Below are 24,187 nucleotides of genomic sequence, written 5' to 3'. Positions count from 1 at the left end.
GTCCGAGTGATTTTTCTCCACAAACCCCTGCACCTTACTGCAAATCGATGAAAACCGAGGCAAATCAATGAAAACTGAGACAAATTTTTCACTGAAAAAAAATAAATGAAAACCAAAACTGATGAAAAGCGAAGGCAATGAAAACCGAGGATGCACTGTATATCTTAGGAAGAGGTAGAAATTCAGGAAGTAGGAAACAAATGGATGGATCTTGAAAAACTGATTCCTAATCAGTGGATAGCACCTCACCAGGGGATTGCCACAATGAAGATGTGAACAACTATTAAACCTTAGATTAAGTATACACACATAAATTTAAGAAAAAATATGGCATATAATAAAACACAATATAACCAGACCTCCACCTCCAAAGAACCAAGAGGCCACTGCTCATCGGCAAAGCCTGTTTTTCATGAAGGTTTATTACTAGTCACAGTGACAACAGTGGACAACTATAAGCTGTCAGTGGACAACTATGAGTTAAATAGGCCAGTTTTCTGGTTCAGGATAAAATAGTTTCACGCATCCAAATGATCTAAGTACCACTCTAGTAAAGCTAAACCAACTTCTTCCCCCCTTCCCCTCCCAAAAGCAATAACATGAGCAAAAAAAGTGTGCACATAGAAAAGCTGATGACTTCTTATTGTCAGAACTTTATATAATAAAACAAGCAAATAATTATATCCCCCACAGTAGCAACATCATTTCCACACACACCCTATTCCACCTCTGAGTGGGAAAACACATTCACATACATTCCTTGCACAGTGAGAAACAGACATCCAACACCTACCCCCCAACCTCCACTCCCAGCTGCAAAAGCTGTTACAAAGTGAGATAAGTGACAGACTGGTACAAGCTGGAATCAGCACAAGCAATTCCCAAGGCTGCCCTCTCAAGAGTAACCCCGAATGAAATATGGCAAGGCCCTAGCTAAAATCTTGCAGGGCCATTACACTCTAGTCATTGAAGGTTCCTTGCTTGTAATATTCCATTATTTTTAAATCATTGGAGAAACTGAAAAAGCTTTTCCCCTCATAACTCTAATGAAGCCAGATGAGACTTACAAGCTTTGAGAGTTTCAAAATGGTTTTAAAGAAATGGCTGCTGAGTTGAGAGGATTAACTTTGTCAGTTTCACCAGTATTTTTATTTCTCAACAGCAGGAATACAGACAACCATTTACTGAGTCCCTTTTCCAATCATCAGTTTAATTTCAGCTGTATAAGAGTTACATGTGTATAACTATGTCCTGCAGCCTATAAGTGAAGTTCCATCACTGAGCCATTTAAACCCATGCTCGCTCCCCCCACCTCATATGTGGTAACTTTTAAAAATCTGGTCTGGTATATATAAATAGTTTAAAGGACATATGAGAAAATGGAGAAAAAGTGTGACTAATGGCTCATATGACAGAATTTAGAGTCCTGAAAGACTGATCATGAGACAATTTTTTCCAGAAACCAGATTAGTGGCTGCCACATCAAATCCAACTTTATAATGTCTAAAGTCTTGAGAAAGTTTTTGCGTGAACGTTACTTCTGGCAGCATGTTTTGAATAATGGCAAAATAATTTTTTTAGTATACATATCTAACAGGAAAGCTACATGAACTCTCTGGAGATGCAAACACCCATTTATCTGTCTGTATTGCTCTCAGAATCAATTGAGGAAGAACTTGTTTTCAATAAAATACATGTTTGAGTTTGAAGGTTTCTGCCAGATTTTTTATCATCATATTTATTTATATATATATATATCAATCCATCCAGGGGGTGAATACACTTTTCATATTAGATCAACAAATATCAACATACCTTCAGAACAATTTTCAGAAAACTGATAAAATTAAAGATTGCTTTTATTTGCTAAAGACCAGTCACCCATCTATCATCAACATTCTTATCAATTATTTAATGAAGATAACTGTCCAATATGGACAGCATCCAATTCACAGATACAAAAGTGATGTCTGTTATTTTACCAGAGTAAATATTGGTAAGCATCATATCTGAGATCAAGTTCATGCTGGCCCAACAAGGAAGATTCTAGAACTTGGAAATGTAAAATCACAATTCAGGAATCTAGTGAATACAACCAAATGATGCTTTAAAACTCTTCAACTGCCTTTTAGATTAAAAGTGAGGGGGCAGGTGCACCTTCCTGGGGAGGCTGTTCCATAATCGTAGGGCTTTGCAGGTCAAAACCAACACTCTGAATTAGGTTTGGGAATGGATTGGAAGCCAGTATAATTGCTGTAATATCAGGTCACATGCACCCATTAACTAGCCCTAACCAGCATTCTGAACTAGCTCAGGTCTATGAATGCTCTTTAAGGGTAGTCCTAGTAAACCGCATTGCAACAGTCATGTCTAGATATCACTAAAGCATGTTTCACTGTGGCTAGATCTGACTGACATAAGAACAGATGCAAACTACTGCAGCACCAGGTTTTCAAACATAGCTGCTGTGTTAAGTGGTACTTCCAAGCTGTGGATCTGGCTATTCAAGGAGAGTGTAACCCGATCTGAGACAGAAGAAATCTCAAGTCCCATGGCTGCCTTTTTACTAACCCAGAGGTAACCTCTAAGTCTTGTCATACATATGGCATTAAGTTTCACAGCTTTGATCATCCCTCACTCTCACTCGTACATAATTTACCATCTAATCACCAAGTTCAGAAACATCTTGACAATATCCTTGGAATTAGATGGGAAAGAAAGGTAGAGCTGGGTATCATCTACATATTGTGACACCATGGCCCAAACCATTTGATGGCCTTTCCCAGTGGCTTCAAATAGATATTAAATAGCATAAGTAATAAAACTTAACCCTGCGGAACTCCACAGACCAACAGACATGGCGCAGAGGAGGAATCCCCCAGAACCAACTCTCAGATTGACCCCTCCAATAGTACTTGTAACACAGTGGCCCCTAGTCCTAGGGCTGAGAGGCAGCTCGGTAGGATACTATGGTCGATAGTATCAAAAGCTGCTGAGAGATCCAGCAAAACTAGCCAGGTCACATTCCCACATCTAAGGCTCAGGAGAGGTCACCAAACAAGGCCTGAAACCAAACCCCAGCTTAAAACCAGATTGAATGGGTCCAGAAAATCAGTCTCTTTCAAGAACTCCAGGAGATGAAAAGCATCTTGTCCAAGCACAGGACTTGATAGAAGTTCTTCAACATAGAGAAGGGATTTTTTAAAAAACAGGTCTAATCATGCTCCTTGATACAACACACACTTTCAAGTAAGCATTTACCATTCCCCTTACTACTCAACCAGCTCCCCCCTTTGGCAGCTTATATGAGCCAGGAAGGGCAAGGGTCAAAAACCCAGGTAGTAGGTCTCACCTCTCCAAGGATCTTGTCCATATCCTCAGGGTCCACAAGTTGAAAGGCAAATATGTAAATTGGACAAACAGCTGGCAAAGGTACATTGTCTAAACATGAATCCATGCCAGCACCTAACACAGAGCAGATCAGGGTGATTTCATTTGCAAAGTAAGCAGTAAATTTATCACATTTGGTTGTTGTGCAGCAGAATCCAATTCCCTGGGCCCATGATGTAAAAGCCCCTGGACCACACAAAATAGCTCAGCTGGACAATTATATGCCAATATATTTAGTTATTTTAAAAGTCTAATTTATTGGATATATTGTATATAAATAGAACAACTTTAAAATTATGGCCAACAAAGCAAAAATATTATGAATTTGAAGGGAAATGTTTTAAAATGTTAGCAAATAATATTAAGACAGTACCAAAAAAAGGAATTATGGCAATTTAGAACCCAATAGATAATTTTGTTAAACCGAAAAACATACTGAATTCTTTTTTTGGAATTTTATAATAATTTATATGCAAGGAATACAATGCAATCTTCATTATTAGATGAATATTGCCTCTTAGCAGATATTCCTAGAATAGATTCTGAAAATAGAGATGATCGATAAATGCATAACAATTAATGAATGCAGATTACAAATCTTTTACTATGATAGCAGCTTCGAGATTGAATGAGTGTATTCCAAGTTGTATTAAACTAGCTCAGTGTGGTTTTATCCCTAAATATTATATAGTGGATGCAATTAGGAAAGTAATATGATTTCTATTCATTCAAAAAAAGAGAAAGCAGCTATGATTTTATTATCATTGGACACTTATAAAGCATTTCATTCCTTTAATTGGGATTATTTTAAAAAGACAGTACAATATTATGAATTTGGAAACAGATTTAATAATACCATTTCAGCTGTCTATTCTACAACTTGTGCAAATATAGTAATATAAATAATTGCATATTGGCTGTGGAAAAAATCAATCGTAGGACTTAGCAAGGATGCCTACTCTCTCCACTGCTTTTCATTTCAGTGTCAGAGCCTTTATCCAATAAATTAAGATATAATCACGAGATTAGAGGAGTTAAATGTGGAAGGAAAGAGTATCTTCTAACCATGTATGCAGATGATATGTTAACATCTATAATACCTGAAAGCAGCTATAAAACCCTTGAAAGAGGAACTTCTAAAATTTAATCATTTAAGGTTTAATACAATTGGAAGCTTCTCATACTTTGGAAATTCCACTGGAATGTAAAAGTTTTAAAATGTCCTTAATAAATGTCTGCTCATTCCATATTTAAATAGAGTATTTTGTGCCTTCTGCTATTGGTTTGCCTTTGCGTATAGGGAGATGTGCATTTCCCCAGCCTGGGAAATTGTGTCAGCTGAGCGATGCCTTTCTTCACAATGGTAAGTCAATTATGAAAAATTTAAATAAAATATATAATATAATTATAAAATACCATGGAAACAGTTACAATGGATATGAAAAGATGGGGGTAAACAAAATACAGCAATTTCTACTATAATAGCAATGCTTAAAATGTTGGTAATTTCTAAATTATCATATTTATTCTATGTGTGCCATGACATATCCCAGAGAAGACTTTAAGGTGTTGGCAAATGGAAATATATAAATTTGTTTTTAAATCTAAGCAACCAAGAACAGCAAAAACTGTAACGTATCACTCTACTGAAGAAGGAGGTTGGGGTATTCCAAATATATTGTTGTATTATAATGCTTATCAATTAAGAAGAATAAGAGTTTGGATTTATACCCTACCTTATTCTTTTGTAAGGAGATTCAAAGTAGCTTACATACTAAGACCATGCCTTTCTCTCCTGTAAGGAGACCTAAGGCTGTGTACAAACAAGGTGGCTTACAAACAGGCAGCCCCATCCAGAGGAAGGGAGAATCCCTTTCTGGAACCAGCGTGCCCCTGCGCCAGTGGAAATGCATGCTTCACTGGCACAAGGGGCAAATACACTGGTGGAGGGAGTACTTAACTGGGCAGCCAGGCACCATGTGGCTTTGCAGAGCCTGACCTGGAAGAAGCAGGGTTGGAAGTAACATTCCCATAGAATGTAATTGGATACAGAAAAATTTCAAATTTTTGTACACACACACATACACTCAAAAATATATTAGAAAGCAGATTAACAGACCCTTGCTAAATTTGTAGAACTTGTGTCTAATGTTGTTAAGGTAGAAGGGAAACTAAAAACAAAAATATATAAGATAACAAAAGCCATCACAGGTTATTAAAAAAAACCCTGGAAACAATTAAATACAACTATAAATGATAATGAATGGAATAGAATATTTCAGGAAGTTTCATTCAAGTCAATTTCAAGGGTTAAAGGTACCTCTTAAATGGCATTACACCCTGGTTAGGATTGATATCATGAAGGTTGGGAACAAAAATTGTTAGCAAGGTTGTGGGAAATTGGGTACATTTATACACATGTGGTGGTCTTGCCCTATGAAAGTAAAGTTTTGAGTATCTGTTTTTGTGGAGATTAATAAAATTGCAAAAGAACAGTTAGACCCGACAAATGAATTAGCTCTGTTAAACTGATTTTCTAATGATAATGTGCACTGTAAACAGAAAATACTTATAAATTTTCTTATATTATCAGCCAGTATGGTTACTGCAGCAAGCAAATGCAAGTAATATCTCATTAGAGAGATGGCGAATTAAAATAAGGAGTTTCATGGTATTGGAAAAATTAGCTAATAATGTTAGAATAATACGAAGCAAAAAGGAAGATGATTTTAGGAAAATTGGAAATATGCAATAATCTTTAATAAGTTGAGAATCAGTCTTGGATACAAAGATTTAGATAACAAAATATAATTATATTTATATAGAATGCATATGAAATCTACTGCCAATGATGGAAACTTTTCTCCCTTTTTTTTCTCTGAATGTTAACTGTTAAGTTCGCTATATATTGTATTAATTTCAGTACTGGTAGATTGGATATGCAGACGAGATTGTAGGAGTATTTTCAATTTTCTGAATGTTTAGTGTAATTTGTATATTTCCCTCTTCTTTTCTTCTGGACAACTACATACAGATGCAATGGTGGTGGAGAAATACTGCCCTTCTGTCATCATCACTGGCCCTTGATAGGTTTAATATGGGCTCTATACTGTATCTGAGCAGTCTTGCTCAGACTTTTCCATCTGCAGAGGTCTAATAGTCCTTCCTCTTGTTTAACCACCATCAGTTCCTGAGTAAACCAGAGAGACTGCTTGGCTCTGCCGAACGACTACTGTCAACAGCCAGGGCCATCTTCCTATTCCAGAAAGCAGCCAGGGGTCTCTACAGAATGATCACTAGCCGATTAGTGCACATTAAGTCAGTAAGGCAAAATCAAACGTCTTTTTGATATTGTAAAAAGCTTGTTCACTTAAACAGAATTCCTGTTCTTTTTTGTTATTTTAATATATTCCTCAACAAAACTCTTGTTTCTAGCAGACTGCCTGACAATAGCCTAAGAACATGCTTTCTCATCATCTGCCATCAAACCTGCCATGATTTGAAATATCCATAGCACCTCCAATATGTAGGTGTGGGTTACAGCATACTGGAGAAGGAATATTTATTTAGTTATCTGTATCTTGTAATATTTCACTCATCCTATACTGGCTATTCTGTTGTGGCCAGCACTTCAACAATGTGCCCTAATATAATCAATTAAATATCAGCTATAATTGTAGTACCACGAAATACTGATCTACTGAAACCATTATGCTCAGATTACAAATTACAAATGTCAGTCCTAAAAAAAAGGAAGACTAGATCTTACATTATCCTAATTCTCCACATCATCTATTTATTTATTTATTTATTTATTTATTTATTTATTTATTTATTTATTTATTTATTTATTTATAAAACCGCCCCATCCCCTAAGGGCTCTGGGCGGTGAACAACAGACATTATCGACAATATGGCAATAACAATATCATTTAAAATCAATAACATTATTAAATATAGAAATTGCATAAAATTACATAAAATTACAGCGTTTCGTAATGATTATAATCAAAAGTTCCTACTGCAGTGGTTTCACCTAACTTCACTTTCACCAAAGTACAAGGAATTATGCACAAAATTGTTCCACAATAACTGAATGTGATCTTTTCATAATATTTGCAATTCCTAATGAAAACATGTTGAGAAGTGTCTAGCAAAAACTTGGAGCAGATTACTGTAGTCATGGTGATACTCCTAAAAATGGCCTCCCCGTGAAAAATAATCTCTGTCTAGCCTATAGCATTTAGAATCTCTTTCTATTCAACCCTTATATTATGACTGTAAATGGTGGCTGCTAAAAGAGGCATGGAGACTCATAATGTGATGGCCAAGATCCACATGGAAATAATGACTAAAACTAAGAATCAGTTGGAGATCAATCAGCAGTTTTTAGTCACATCCTTCAGGCAACAATATCATTGTTCCAGCTCTCACTTTATATTCCTACTGTAATCTATGCTATTCATTACTAATGGCTTAAAGTTTTATTTCTTCACACAACACAATCAACATCAGCAATCCTACTGTCACCAAGGTACCTTTGCAGTCAATTAAGAAGATCTATTGGACCTTGTTAGGCAGTGAGATAAAATAAGTAGACTTAGGAATGCTCTTGAGACTGTCAAATGGTGTCTTTGATAAATGCAACTCATTGTCTGCCAACAAAAATCTCTAAGGCAAAATACAGCGCAGCACACATCTAATGCTGATTTTTAATGGGCTGACAGTAGAATGGAATGCATATAAAATTAAATGCCCATGCTTCTTAAGAGTCTGAATTCATACAAGTGCACTAAAAGCAAGTTCAGATGATTACGCTTTATGGCTCTTCTGCCTTACCAGCAAGTAGATGTTTGGAACATCATGCAATGAGCGAAATAACCTTTAATGCACAATGTCAACATCACAAGCTTAAACTCAAAAGAATGGTTGTGGAATGCAAGTCTCAGTCAGCTTTTAAATAATGACTGGTGTGGCCGTCCTCCCGGACCATTATAAAATACTAGCTCTCGTCAAAGTTTTTATGCAGAATTTTTTTTTCTAAACTTGTGCAGTGACAAAATACAAATATAGTTGAAGTATCATTTTAGAAAGTATGTCAATTACCTGCTGTAATTAGTTTTCCATTTTTACTTGCTGGATGCTTAAAGAGATGAAAGTTGTATAGTCTTTAGTATAGATGTTACTTGAGATGTTGGTCCTTGGCTGTTCTGAAATGCAATCAAAATGTAGCAAATTAAATTTTTCCATATAAATACCACAAAACTGACAACAGTCTTACAAACCACTATTTATTCAGCCTCATATGTCACAATGATAGATATTTTTACACTAAAAGCTTCATGATGATCATTTCACATATAGAGCAATTTCGTCTTCTCTTAGGGAAAACAATTAAATGTAAAATCAATTGACCAGAACTGTATTAATCCTTGGACTTGGGGAAAGAATACATAAAAATAAAAACTGCATATATCTCAGAACATTAGGCACCATTTGTATATAAGTAGGTTATAAAGGCATCATATGTTAAGTCAACATGCAGGATAACTGCAGACACCCCATCCATCCCAGAGACCGGCTGACAAGGAAATAGGTAAGGGGGGTTCCCGGGTTTAACCCCCCCCCCCATTACACGTATGAAGCTCTACCCGCATGTGTGGGTTTTTTGTATTTTAAATGTTTTTTTCAGTTTTTGGCCTGCAGAGGGCACAAAAACTCAGTTTATGCACTGGGCTCCATTTTCTCTAACCCTAACCCAGATCACAGCTCAGTAAATGTCATTTAATGAAACTTTTGCAAGGAAAGTGGTTGAGGATGTTTGAGCCCTGGAGGAATGAGCTTTCGGTGTAAGCTAATTTCATTGCAGATACTATCTATGTGGATAACGCCTTGAGGATGCTTCTTTACTCTTACAGGCATCACTGAAAAAAGATAAATATATCCTGGTCCTTCCTGAATTCTTTTGTACAATCCAAATTTTTTAAAAAAAGAGTTCTCCTAATGGTTAGGATATGCAATGTTTGTTCTCGTGAGGAAGTTTGGAAGTGGATTATATCTTGATCAGATGGAATCAGGAGACTACCTTTGGTAAGAAGTTCAGACTACGATGCATTACCATTTTGTCATTTTGTCAGTGAGGAATTTTGTGAAAGGATTGTCACAACTGAGGGCATGTAGCTCTCCCATTCTGCTTGCCAGTGTAACAGCCAGCAGAAAAGTGGTTTCGTATGACAAAATAGACATCAAACTTAGCCATAGATTCAAAAGGTTTATACAAGAATTTGTTAACAGACTCTACTGTGGGGCGGGAGGTTAAACCAAGAGGTATAAAATTAAGCAGGCCTTTCAAAAAATGTTTTTGACTGAGGTTCAGAAAATACTGTTGTGCCATTAATACCTGTATGAAAATCCAGTATTGCTGCCAAGTGCACTTTCAGAGATGAGGTTGCTAATCAAAAATGTGTGACAAGGGGGGCCAGGGAAAATGCTGGGCTCCAAGGCTTATCTCATTATGGGACATTATGAAGAAATAAATATCAGTTGAGAAGGATTATTTATCTTCCTTTCACCTCTCCGAAGGAGTGGAGACCAGATTTGAAAGATGAAACCTACAAACTCAAGTAAGGAGATGTGAGCTTCTGATTTAAGAAGGGACAATGCAAACTAGCTTTGCTTGCTCTTAAACCAGGCCTCCTCCTTTACATATTCCTGCCCTTTCCTTTAATATAAACTTTGCTCTCTGACAATTTATAACCAGGCTGCAACAAAAACATTTCTGTCTTGTCTGTTGGGAGCTATATTGAGTTGTATTGACAGAGTGAGTTAAAATATTTATTCAATATATTTTAAAAAATTGGAGACTAGCTAGAAAGTCTGATTATTTGTAATGGTGCTCTAAAAACTATAATTATAATTCACCACAGGACTAAATGACTTCAGAGAAAATATATAGCCCTGTCAGTTAAAGGAGATAAAAAAACAAAAACAAAGAGAGAACAGTCACTGACATATTGGGAGGAAAGACTAGCAGGGGAAAGATTCCAAACACTTTGTTTCCAAAGACTTTCATTAATTCTACACTAATTTCTCTGGTGGTGGCTTGGACACTGAAATTATTTAGAATAACAGGACTTGAAGGAATGCATAATTAATAATCTCCTAAACTGTGTGAAGATCTCTCTACTCCATTTTCCTTTTTTTGTGGGCAGACTTCAAAACAACTATTTTTTTCTCTTCCTCTTTTTATATTTTTCCTGGTTGATAAAATATTTACCTGGGGTTTTGTAATAAACAAAGAGTTAAACCAAAAGAATCTTAAAGAACTATATAAAACTTTCCTTGATTTATATGGGATATAATTAAAACATAAAAACCTACAATGCTGATAAAATACTGATTTGAGAATGGCGGAGGAATGTGAAAAAGTTGGGCCATCTCATGGATCAACACTGGAATAGTAGTATATAAGGAGAAGACTGAATTATGACAAGCATTGGTGCCATCTGGGGATCATGAGAAGGAACTACAATTTGTCACGTGGTCTTAAAAGTTTGGAACTTTTAAATAATGTCACAATACTAATCATTGTTTGTACGTCAATATTATTATATTAATACACTAATACCAGTATTTCTATTCTTAATTTCTCTCTTTCTCCAATTCATTATTCATTTATTTTATGATCGTTTATTATAGACTAACCAATTCCTGATTTAATATTTTCAGTTCCTTTATCTCTCCCCTCTTTATTTCCTTTCTTTTTGCTCTTATTTATTTCTATAATTGTTCTATACTATTTTGAATTTTTATAAGTAGAGAAGGCTAAGAGTCCCACCAAAGATGAAGACTGAATCCACTTTTGGGAGCAGTGTGCTGACACATTGGCAGATTCACCTTCCCATTGGCATCCGGCTTGTGCTGCCTCCCCCCCCCCCCAGGCACTGTAATGTGGCACTGAACATCATGCCAGCATCCTAGGGCCCCTGCTGCCACTGCCAGCATAGTGGCCATGGGTCAAGGATGTGGCCAGGGGAGGAGCCAAATCAGTCAGCCCCTTCCTGGCCTTTACCAGTGTTATGCTGGCAGGCCACAGTTTGGACTTAAACTAGTATTTGGGATGGTGTACATCCATTGCAGCCCATAGAGGATTCTTAGCGGTGCTGAGACTTTTGTGCTTTTTGAGTCTCGCCATAAGTGCTGTGGCTTGCTGCTTTCAGTTTGGATGGAGCTGTCCGAGGTTTAACTATATTTAAATGGTGGTTTATCTGAATTGACTGAAACAGCTGAACTATCCGCTGCATAAAATAGTTGAAATGTCTGAATCAACTGACAAACTGAAATTATTATATCACTATGCATGAAATAGATGAAATAATGATGGTATAAGATTTTTCTGAATACTGCTGAGTTATCCAGTTAATATGATAGTACATGGATAAGCAATCACAAGAACAAGAAAAAATCATACAAGGTGGAGAGCACGCTCAAGAGAAGATAAATTGAATGCAAAGTATGAGGCAGGAGATATCAATTGGTTTATCAGAAATGAAAAAAAAATACAAGAAAACAATCCAGAAATTGTGAAAACTAAAGAAAGGCAAACATGAATTGTACCCTGAAGGGCAAGCTCTATGAACAGAAAATGAAGATTGAAACTTGGGAAGTGAAGTACAGAAATAAAAATCTATTATTCAGAGGATCCCAGAAGATTTTTGATGGATAAGCTTGGAAGACAATTTTCAAAAGCTGCTACAGGATTACCTGAAAATCCAAGGACACTTTCCTGTTATTTGATCAGATAGTCGGAATAAATTAAAATTTTACATTGAAGAATAAATTGACATGGGATTCTCTTGTCAGATTTATGCATAAGAAAACACAATAGCCTATATTAAGTAAACAAAGAATATCCCCACATAAAATGGTAGGGACAGATGTGTAGACCTTTCAAAACTTGCCTACCAGATTGTTGAGAAAAAGGAGTGATTTTCATTTTTACACGACAAATTCTACACGGGAAAGAAATCAGGTACCACTGGAGAATTCCATTCACTTTGGAATTTGTGCTACCTAAGAATAAAAGAATAATCACTACAGTGACCACCATCTGCTGAGGACACCCCAAAAGAACCTGAGAAAGAAGCTGATAGACAATTCCCATCTAGATCAAAAGAGAATTTACCAAAATCAGAAAGGAGAAAGAAAAACAAAGGATTACCAGATAAAGAAGAATAAAAGTTAGACCAAGCAGCAGCATTAGAAATAAAAATTGGCAAACGATGATTCCATTGATTAATATTAATGGTTTAAATTCTTCCTCTAATAGAATAAAATATATAATCAACTAAAAACAAAGTGCAGATATTTATTCAAGAAACTCATATGAAGAAAAACATGAACATATTTTCAACAATAAGAAATTGGAAAAAGAGTATGTGGCATCACTGAAGAATAAAAAATGAGTTGTGGTTTATATAAATAATCTACACATAAATTTATTAGGATATTTGGAAGGAAGATACATTATTTTTAAAATCAGGCTCCCAGAAGACAAAATTTACATGTTGGCAACAATATATGCTCCAAATAATGCAAGAGAAAAACAACTATGATTACCAATCTACAGAAAGTTTTCAAGAAAACAGTTTTCAAGTTTTCAAGAAAACATCTTCAGAGATAATGGATCCAAAATGAATGAGGTAATGGATCCAAAAAATGATAGGTCCAAAAAACTAAAGAAGACAAACTTTCTTAAAATGTGTTTAACTACATGGATATGCTACAATTGGAAGATGCCTGGAGGATTAAACACCCAAACAATAAAGATCACACTTTCTTACCTGACAGACACAAAACATATTCAAGGATTGATACATACTGGATATCAAAACTCTAGTCAAAAATCTAAAGAGTATGAAGATACAACCAATTTACAAATCATGATCCTTTAGCTAAAATCAGGCAACAATATACAGATAAAAGGGGAAGATGAAGACTAAATGACAATCTTTAATTATATCACCACGGTCTAGTAGTTTTTGCTCCTAATGTTCTGGTTGCATCTACAGCTGGCATCTTCAGAGACATATCACAGTAAGTGTTTCTCTCCATGGTAGGTGAAATGGTAGGAGCAAAAATTCATTAGGAGTATAGCCATGCGACAGCTCCATAGAAAACCCATGTCACGGAAGGGCCAGTCAGCTGATTCCTGGTTTGTAGAAGTTTCCTTCTGACAGGTGCTACACCAAATGGATTTTAGAAGAATTTTTAGATTAAACAACAATAGTTTCGATATCCCTCATTGCAATGGATCTTTGGAAACCAGCAGCAAGACTTATATGGCGGAAACCTAATATGGATTTCGCTTGGAAAGTCAAAATGTTGGAAGAATAGCATAAAAATCTAAGTCTCCAATAGAGCAATTCTGGGAACCTGAGTAAGCTGCATTAAGCAATTCAAGAAAACAAAAAAAGATATCCTTGAAACTGAAAAGATACAGAAGATATTAATTTTTAAGGTGGAAGAAATTTTGAATACATGTACAAACTTGGAATATACCTGGCATATATCTAAGAAAAAAATGTGGAAGAAAAACAATAACAAGAGTGAAGAAAGGAAATTCCGTTACTTATAGAGAAAGAGATACAAGAGCAGTATGCTCTGACCTTTTCGGAACTGTACAAAAAAATCCATTAGCAGAAGATGGACTAGAGGAGTGCCTAAAGGGAATACATACTGAAGAGGCACATCTGAACATGTATTATTCAAAGACAACTATAAAACAGCATGGGTGAACAAGCAAGAAGGCAATCAGAGATGGCCTAAATTGAAAGTTTCATGGCTAGGAGGAATTTCCACTGTAAAAATGAATGTATTATCAAAAAAATTTAAACTTCAATATTGCCAATTTACATACGAACATAGGAAAGAGCCAGCTGGATCAGACCACAGTTCATCTCGCCCAGCACTCTGCTACTCGTAATGGCCCATCAAATGCCTTTGAGAGCTCACATGCAGATCTCCTCGTAGGAAAGCAATGGCCTTCAAGCTGCCAAAGCTGCTGAGAGGGCTGGCGTAACACCTGGTTCTGTCTAAGGCTGCATTTAAGGTAATCTCAGATCAAGGAGGATCAAGACTGGTAGCCATAGATTGTCTGTCCAAGCCCTTTTTAAAGCTAGCCAGGTTAGTGGCAATTACCACCTCCTGTGCAGCATATTCCAAACACCAATCACGCGTTGCGTGAAGAAATGTTTCCTTTTATTAGTCCTAATCCCCCCAGCATTTTCAATGGATGCCCCCTGGTTCTAGCATTGTGAGGGAGAACAATTTCTCTTTGTCAACATTTTTTTGATGCATAATTTTATAGACTTCAATCTTATCCCCCCTCAGACTTCTCCCCTCCAAATAAAGAGTCCCAAAGGCTGCTGCAGCCTCTCTTCATAAGGAAGGTGCTCCAGTCCCTCAATCATCCTTGTTGCCCTTCTCTGCACTTTTTCTATCTCTTCGATATCCTTTTTGAGATGTGGTGACCAGAACTGAACCAAGTATGGTCACATCACTGCTTTATATAAGGGCATGACAATATTTGCAGTAGCTCTTTTATTTTCACTTCAATTCCTTTCCTAATTATCCCCAGCATAGAGCTTTGCCTTTTTCACAGCTGCCATGCATTGAGCTTAGATATCTCCCATGGAATCCACTTACTTCAACTTAAGACGTTTCAAATCCCTTTCCTGGTCTGTGACTGATAAGCACTGCTAACTGTAGTGCAGTGTATGGGCGGTGAAGTTTGGATTATTTCTGCCCCCTATGTGCATCACTTCACATTCTTGCTGCTATTACTGAACTGCATTGCCATTTGCCTTAGCCACTCACCTAATCGCCTGGTCAAGGTCCGCTTTGGAGCTCTTCGCAATCCTTTGTGGTTCTCACCTAACCCTAAAAAAAATTCTGGCGTATCATCTTGCAACTTGGTCACCACACTATCCACCCCTACTTCCAGGTCATTTATGAATAGGTTAAAGAGCACTGGTCCAAAACGGATCCTTGGGGAACACCACTCCCTCACATCCCCTCTCCTAGCTTGTGAGAAACTTCCTCATTTGAACATTCCCAATCTCTTTGCTTCTTGTTTCTAATCCATATTTCTTTAATCCATAGGAGAATCCTTCTGCCTCTCTTAATCTCCCTTTTGATTAAGCTGAGGTTTATAATAATCAATAGTCTCTGATGAGGAACTTTGTAAAAGCCTTTTGGAAATCCAAGTAGACAATGTCCACTGGCTCCACCTTATCCACATGCCTGTTTATACCCTCAAAGAACTCTAGTAAGTTTGTAAAGCAGGACTTGCTGCTGCAAAAGCCATACAGACGCTTCCTCAGCAGGTCTTGTTTTTCTACATGTTTTATAATTTTATCATTTTTAAAATTTTATCTTTAATGATGATTACATACAAGAAAATACCCAAAAGAAATGGCAGAAACAAATTCATATGGAATGGCAAAAAGTAAAGAATCAGATTTACAGCCTAATCCAGAGCTGAGAGGTGGGCAGGGATGGCACCACTCTGGTGCTGTCCTGCCTCCTCCAAAGGGCTTTCCCGTGGTGTAGAATGCCCAAAAAGTTCAAAACAAATACAAAGCTGGAACTGTCCCAGAGGGAAAAATAGAAGTATGGCACAAAAATTGTAGTGTATCTCTGCTGGTCAAGAGAATTAGGAAAACAAATATGCCATATTGGCAAACTTAATGAATGTTGTGAATAAGAGTCCAATTAAACAATTTCATAGTAAGTGGAAAGTATAAAGAGGGGAGAACATTTCTGTCACCTCATTCCTCCCTGTCTTCTCAGTCTCTCTCCCTCAACTTGTGGAGAGAGTCAATACTACCTTTCAAAATGTCCAGCAGTCTGGTTCCTTATTAGGTTCTGGTGCAGCCAGTCACACATGACCAGCTGGTCCTCCAAATGTCTCACAAGAAGAGAAACTTTTGAGGGAGACCTGGAGTAAAGCTGACCTATTAGGCAGCTTTCCCCTGCTCTACTCCCTCTTTCCTGGCCTGGTGCCAGCAGCAGTTGCTCAAGGCAGTGGCAGCAGGACATTAAAGGATCCAAAACCAAGGCTAAGTGATCATGAGAAATGCCAAGAATGTTTTGCAACCATGTAACACAGCACCATAAGGGGCTGGGGCGTGCCAGTGCACGGGTGTGGTGGGGGTATGGGGGGAGCGCAGGGTGCAAACGTGCCCTGGGCACAGTTCCCCCTCGCTACAGCTCTGGTTTGCACTATACAAATTTGAATTGAGATTTTGCTTAATTTTACTTGAATAGATTTAGCATAGTTCATATTAATGGCAAATATACTTTCAGAAAACACTAGTGAATTTCATCAGCCTAACAAGCTGTTTATCTTCTTCAGGAATCGCCAGTAACAGGTGGATAGACAGTTTTAGCATTTGAGAACATGGAGTAAATGTCCTAATGTTCTATTCCCAAAAAATCATATAATAATCATAGATCAAGGTTTAGTCACTATATTTAAGCAATTTGCTAAAATTATGATAGGCAGTGTCTCCTTCAGTACATTGAATTGAGACCAGATAACATTAATTAGGTACACTAGAACATGATTTTATGTTTAGTATTCAGAGACGTGGAACATCTAGTCACACTCATGTAACATTAGAAACATTAAGTTATTTAACATTAAGTAACATTAAGATTAAACTACTGTAACATGTTTTATGTGAAGCTGTCCTTGGCGACAGTTCATACACTTCTACAGAACAACACTGTTCACGGACGTAGGTAAGGGTTTTTTTTCTCGGGTTCAACCCCCCCCCCCCATTACATGTACAAAACTCCGCCCCACCATTTGTGTGGGTTTTGTATTTTTACTGGGTTTTTTGGCCTACAGGGGGTGCAGTTTTTAGGCTAGCAGCACCAAAATTTCTGGAATTTGTTGGGAGACACTCCTGATGATACCATCCAGGTTTGGTAAAGTTTGGTTCAGGGGATCCAAAGTTATGGACTCCCAAAGAGGGTGACCAATCCCCCATTGTTTCCAATGGGAGCAATTAGGAGATGGGGGCTACCCATTTGAGGGTCCATAACTTTGGCCCCCATGAACCAAACGTCTTCAAACCTGGGTGGTATCATCAGAAGGCCCTCCTAAAGATACCCTGAAATTTTCTGCCACTAGCTTAACAATTGCACCCCTAACAGCAGGCGCCCCCCCAAATTCCCCCAAATTCTAATTTTAAACCCACCCCCTTTGGCATGGATTTAAAGGGAGAACCTGAGGTCCCCAGTTTAAACATTGCAAATGATGCTGTTTAAGGGTGGGGGATGATTCACCCCAAAACAGCATTACTTTCAATGTTGTTTTAACTGGAGTCCCCAGATTCTCCCTTTAAGTTGGATTTAAAAGGAGAAACTGGGCTCCCTAGTTTAAATACCATTGAAAGTGATGCTGTTTGGGGGTGGATTCCAGCATCACAGCAGCCGCCCATGGGGGGTGCAAAACTCAGAGTTTGCACCAGGCTGCATTTTCCCTAGCTATGCCTCTGCCTGGAGGTGAGGGCAGAAGGGACAGCTGGCTAGGAGCCCAGCCGGTGGGGGCGGCGCAGGGCAGGGATGTCTGCCACCCCTGGCCTTGGAGAGCTGCTTTTATAAGCACTGAGGCTGGGGTGTGGCTTGGAGAGACATGGCCACACCCCCAGGGATGTGTGGGGCATGGCCCCACCCCCAACCCCCCCATAAAAATCTATACCTACGTCCCTGGCACTGTTAGAGTTGTTACTGAAACTCTACATAATAAATACCATATATACTCACACATAAGTTGAATTTTTCAGCATATTTTTTGTGATGAAAAAGCCCCCCTCGACTTATACGCAAGTGAGGTGTATTTGAAAAAAATATTTTAGGGTTTTTAATTTGTCGGCCACCAGGGAGCGCAGTTCTTAGGCTAGCGGCATCAAAATTTCAGGGATTTTTCAAGAGACTCTCTTGATAATACTACCCATGTTTGGTAAAGTTTGGTTCAGGGGGTCCAAAGTTATGGACCCCCAAAGGGGGTGCCCCATCCCCTACTGTTTCCAATGGGAGCTAATAGTAGATGAGGCTACATTTTGAGGGTCCATAACTTTGGACCCCCTGAACCAAACTTCACCAAACCTGAGTGGTATCATCAGGAGGGTCTCCTAAAGATACTCTGAAATGGTACTGCTAACATAAACATTCCTCCCCTGACCAAAAATCCAGTTTTGAAGGATTTTAATTGTTGTGTTTTAGCTTGGTTGCTGATTGAGCTAAGGTTTTTGTATTTTTAAAGTTACTGTTGAGACCATATTGTTTTTGTTTCCCTCTTTGCCACTTACAGAGCTGGTTTACTGTTTTTCTTTGAAATAAATATTCAAAAACATTCAACCTACTGATGTCTCAATTAATGTAATTTTATTAGAATCCATTTTTATTTTTGAAATTTACCAGTAGCTGCTTCATTTCCCACCCTTGACTTATATGCGAGTCAATAAGTTTTACCTGGTTTTTGTGGTAAAATTAGGTGCCTTGACTTATATGCTGGTCGGCTTATACACAAGTATATATGGTATATACCGCCTGCTCTGTTGCAGTCTTCCCCTCTGAGCTCTGAAACTCCCTTTTCCAGTAAGAAAGGCTGGAATTCTCTCTTCAGAGATTCTAGACAAAATTGAACAGTTTGTTACAGAAGACCTTTGGATTGACTAAAAGTGGCAACTTGTTTTTCTTTTAGAGTTTTTAACTGTGTCCTCTTGTATTGTTAAAAGTGTTTTGTAATTGCTGTGAGACATCTTGGGGCCCACAGACAGGGATGAAAGTCAACACAAAAAGTGAATGAATGAATAAAAGTTGTAGCAATGGTCATTTGCTCCACTTGAAAATTGTTAATGTAACACTGACTAAACACTTCAAACGATGCATTCAGAATGGGATCAAAAGTTTTTATCTATTTCAGATTAAAATTCAGTCATATTTCACTGGCACATCATTATGACAATTCATGCAACCTTTTTTTAAGGTCCTGCATTAAGTTCCCATTTGTACTATGGCTGAGATAAAGCTCAGAAGAATGAAACAAGCAATACACAGTTAAATACACAGTTAAATTCTATTGATGGGTCAAATCCAGTTGAGGGCCCATGCAGGGCTATGCTGATGCATTTCCCCCTCTGCTGGCTCAAAGGGCATCCCCACTGGCAGAGGGGGTAAAGGCACTGGCAGCCAGCTGCCTCTCAGCTCTAGAAAAGTGAAACCTGGAAGGTCAGGCTGCTATGGAACTGCACTGACTTCTGATTGGACACTTGCACAGGGGTGAGCTGGAGCATTCCCGTGGGTGCTTTGTGGGCAGTAGCACCATAGCCTGGGATTGGACTTACACCCTTTCAAGTGGCATAAATTCATGAAGCCATATGAAGGGCTTTCCAACAGGGGTGGGGCGGGGTGTTGGTTCTGCCTTCCTGCACCCACAGAGAGACCTCTAGAGACAATGTGGTGGCACCACAGCAGTGCTGTCCCTGGCTGCCTGGGACCATGCATTGGGCTGCTGGACTTCAGCTAGCAAACATTTTATTTCTTAAAATTTATTTTCAGTTTGCAGGACTAAATCATTTATTTTGAAAAAATCCAAGATTAGAACATTAACTTATTAAATCAGACATTTGAATATTTAATTATTCAACCAAACACAGACTACTAATTAACCAATTAATTAAAATACTTTTCATCAATGGACAAACTGATTTTTTTCTTATCCCTCTACACAAATATTGAGTTAATTTTATCATAAACATCTTTGAATATTTGCTATGTAGGAATGACTCAAAAGGTTGGACCAGTCTCAGTATCAATCATGAGTTTCTGTTATACTTTATAAAATAAAGGTTCACTCAAAGTTGGGTGCACTTTATAGTACTTTATAGGATTGTGTGTACTTTATAGGTTTTCCTATAATTAAAAACAGTTTGCAACATTTGGGCTAAAGTTCCACTTTGTAGACCATATGCACACAGAGATTAGTTTCTTCAGGTTTTATAGAAGGCAATTCAAATAAACCAATTATAGTATTTTGAATGTAGATAGCATACCAGAATATTCCCTGCATTTCAGAGCTTTTTAACTAGTTTTGACTGGTTTGTAAATGTTCCTCGAGAAGTGAAATTTGACCATGGCAAACCATGCTGTGATTATATCCAGGTTAAATTACTGTCATGTGGAGTTGCTTTGGAAGACTGTTCAGAAGCTTCAGTTAGTACAAAATGCACCAGCCCTTCTATTGTCAAGTCTGAATCAGAAAGTATGTCATTCCCTTCTGGCACTGGTTGCCTATCATTTTCTAGGTACAATTCTTACCTTAAAATATCTAAACAGCTAATGGCCAGAACACTTACATGATTGGCTTCTTCCACATAGTCCTATCCTTCCTGTTAAGATCTTCATCCTAAGCTCTCCCACACACGCCAGCTGGGTGACCTTGGGCTAGTCACAGCTTCTCCGAGCTCTCTCAGCCCCACCTACCTCACAGGATGTTTGTTGTGAGGGGGGAAGGGCAAGGAGATAGTAAGCCCCTTTGAGTCTCCTACAGGAGAGAAAGGGGGGATATAAATCCAAACACTTCTTCTTCTAAAAAAAGTAATGGCATCCTGACTGTAGAATATTCTTCTCCTGGCAGGTCATTTGACTAGCAGTTTTGCACATATGTGTGTGTATGTGCCACATAAAATGCCCAAATGGCTTACCAATTATCTCCACCTGCCTTTTAATTCTTTTGGCAATGCTACTTTTTTTGTTAGCTATCTTTTGACCTTCACACAATTTTGGACTGTTTTACAGCTTTATGTTTTTGTTAACCCTTCACTGCTTGTTTTTAATTGGATACTAATTGATCATTTTGTAACAGATCTTTATGGATTGTTATTGTTTTAGAATCATAAAATTGGAAGGGACCTAGGCCATCTAGTCCAATCTCCCACACAATGTAGGATCAGCCTAAAGAATCTCGACAAGCATTCCTCCAGCTGCTGCTTGAAGACTGCCAGTGAGGGAGAGTGACTCCTATCCTCTGCTGCCAAAAGGAACAGCTCCCTGCTCTCCTCTAAGTGACAGCTTCTCTAATACTTTAAAAAGGCAATCAGGTCTCTCTCTCTCAACCTTCTTTTTTCCAGACTGAATAGTCTCAAGTCTTTCAGTCTTTCAACTTGTGAGCCAAACTAGTCAGCAGGCCACCCCTGCTGGGGCCTAGTAAGGCAACAGTGTGGAACTAAGTTTGTGCAAGCACTGCACCAGAAGTAGGAGTTAGCTCCTTAAGCCATCACTGCCTGGGAATACCCACAAGAACAGGTAGAAATTTCCACCAGCAAAACTGTGGTGAAGCCCATAGGTGCCCATACACCAGAAAAGGTACCTCCCCATATACACACACACATAGAAATGTCCCAGTTCACAAGTCCTGATGTAGCATAGGATGCCAACCAAACTACAGACAATCATCTTTCTGTCCAGTGGAGGCCAAACCTCTTCTTTGTAACCACTCGTAGCTGAAGCTCTGCATAACATGCACCATAGGTCAGAGACATGTAGACATACAGTGCATGATGTTGCACTTTGAAAAAGAGTTTGGATTTATACCCCGCTTTTCTCTTCTGTAAGGTGTTTCAAAGTGATTTACGAACTCCTTCCCTTCCTCTCACCACAACAGATACCTTGTGAGATAGGTAGGGCTGAGAGAGTTCTGAAAGAACTGTGACTAACCCAAGGTCATCTAGCAGGCTTCATGTGTAGGAGCAGGGAATCCAGTTCACCAGATAAGAGTCTGCCACTTACGTGGGAAGTGAAGAATCAAACCAGTTGGTTGTGCAGATTAGAGTCCACCACTCGTAATCACTACACCACGTTGGCTCTCTGGTAGTGTGGGAGGCACAATGAACATTCAGCATCACTAAGTAAGTATGAAACACTAACACCCAATGAAGAAAGCAAAGACTATGCTGCAGAGGTATAGATAGGGAAAATGGAACTCAGGGCAAAACGGCATCCCGCACGCCCCTCCACACCCCATGATAGCTATTGTTAGCCCACCCCTCATACCACACACTGCTGAAATATGGATCCCATATCATTTTTCTGTACAACTGTATTGGCAAAAGGGTAGGTTCATTTGATGCAAATTAATTAGAAACATTAACTCACCAATTATTCCGTTGTCCTAAATCAGCAAGTATTAGAGTCAAATACTCTAGGTTGCTTTCTATGATACCTAGCGAGCTGGATGAACTAAGCAGATTAGTGTTCTTATTAAATAATTCTGATGCTACATTCTGTAAAATGGCTGCGAACTTTCTGCTGGAAATATCCCATAAGCAACAGTATGTATGAATCAACTTCATTTGCTATATGTTGCAAGCTTGTATTTTGATGCGATTTAGATATGATTTTATACTGTTTATGCCAAATAAAGGCTAAATGAATGAATGAATGAATGAATGAATGAAAAATGTATTGGCAAAAGCCAATTCTCATATTTGTGTGTGTAGATAGCAGAGTGTCCACCCTAAAAGCAGGCCTAAGGCAAAAGGTCTGTTTGCAAGATTAAATCAGTGAATGAGTTACTCCAGGCAATAGGAGCTGGAAGCCTCATGGACAATGGACACATCTTGATTACCACACCCCGCTAAACTGTTCTGATACAATGAATCCTGGAAAATTCCCTGATACTGGACGTAATCCCAGCAATCCCAGCAAGGGAAATCCCAGCAGATTCAGGAAAATGAAACTGAAACTTACTTGTTCCCACCCCTACCTGCGCTAAGGGGTATAAAAGTACTGTGCACCATAGCCTCAGCGCTCTTTACTGGCTAAACCTCTCTTGATCTAGTTGGTTGGAGACATGATATCGTCCTTCGCATTGGATCCCTATGCTGGCATAGGAATCCTTGCCTTCTCCAAGATCTTCTCTGCAGAATTTAGGTAATGTATAAGTACCCTGCTCCCTCTCCCAACTCTGTCATCCAAACCTATCCCACTCCTCCCTTTTATATTACTTAGGAACTGTGTGTATGCTTCTCTATATCTTACTGTGTGATTGTTTGCAACCAAAATTTATATAAAAATATTTTAAACTACAATTTGGTCTCTTGTGCATTCTCTGTAGAACGTTTCAAAAGCCAATTCTGGTATAGTTGTCTAAAAGATCCTACCTAGCCTGCCTCTCGCACTGCCAAGCCAAGTTATTCCCCATTGCTACTTTGAAAAATATATTCATAAAGCTAGGTAACACTATGTTCTCTGTGCCTCACTAACCTGAGCTGGCAGTGGTCCCAGGCAGCCTGTGGGGCCATCCCAGGGCTCTTCCTCTGAGACATGTGTTCACAGCCTGGCCCCACATGGCTGGAAGTGACATCAGGGCTGTGGTGGAATGCCTACTGCCTATGGCAGTGGTGGCGAACCTTTGGCACTCCAGATGTTATGGACTACATTTCCCATCAGCCCCTCTGTGCTTTATGGGGATATGTGTTTTATTTTGCCCTGTGGAATGCCCATAAGGAACAGACCAGTGGCCCCTCAACTGCATTGGTGGCTGCCTGCCTCCACCCTGGTGGCCTTCAGCATTGTTTTGCTGCTTACTTAAACTTCTACATTTATTGAATATCTGGAATCAATTTGTCAATGCTGTAAAACATATCCAAGTAGAATATCTTGTCAAGTAGGGGTGAACATAATGCATTCATGGAACTGCTAACATGTTTGCTATATTTCTCTT

At 38.4% G+C, this 24,187-nt stretch overlaps 1 protein-coding gene across 6 annotated transcripts in view; it reads right to left on the bottom strand.

Moving 5' to 3' along the window:
• The window catches only part of DLGAP1 (DLG associated protein 1), a 388,995-nt gene that overhangs the window by 236,191 nt on the left and 128,617 nt on the right, over window positions 1-24,187 (bottom strand). For all 6 annotated transcript variants that reach the window (XM_048508637.1, XM_048508636.1, XM_048508638.1 and 3 more), the window contains one exon: window positions 8,497-8,600. The gene's annotated coding sequence lies outside the window, so the exon portion shown is untranslated. The remainder of the gene's footprint in view (window positions 1-8,496; window positions 8,601-24,187) is intronic.

This window comes from Sphaerodactylus townsendi, linkage group LG09, assembly GCF_021028975.2.
Source record: "Sphaerodactylus townsendi isolate TG3544 linkage group LG09, MPM_Stown_v2.3, whole genome shotgun sequence".
Classification (NCBI taxonomy): domain Eukaryota; kingdom Metazoa; phylum Chordata; class Lepidosauria; order Squamata; family Sphaerodactylidae; genus Sphaerodactylus; species Sphaerodactylus townsendi.
The sequence above is the reverse complement of the archived record's forward strand: the minus strand, read 5'-3'. Positions and strand labels throughout refer to the sequence as shown.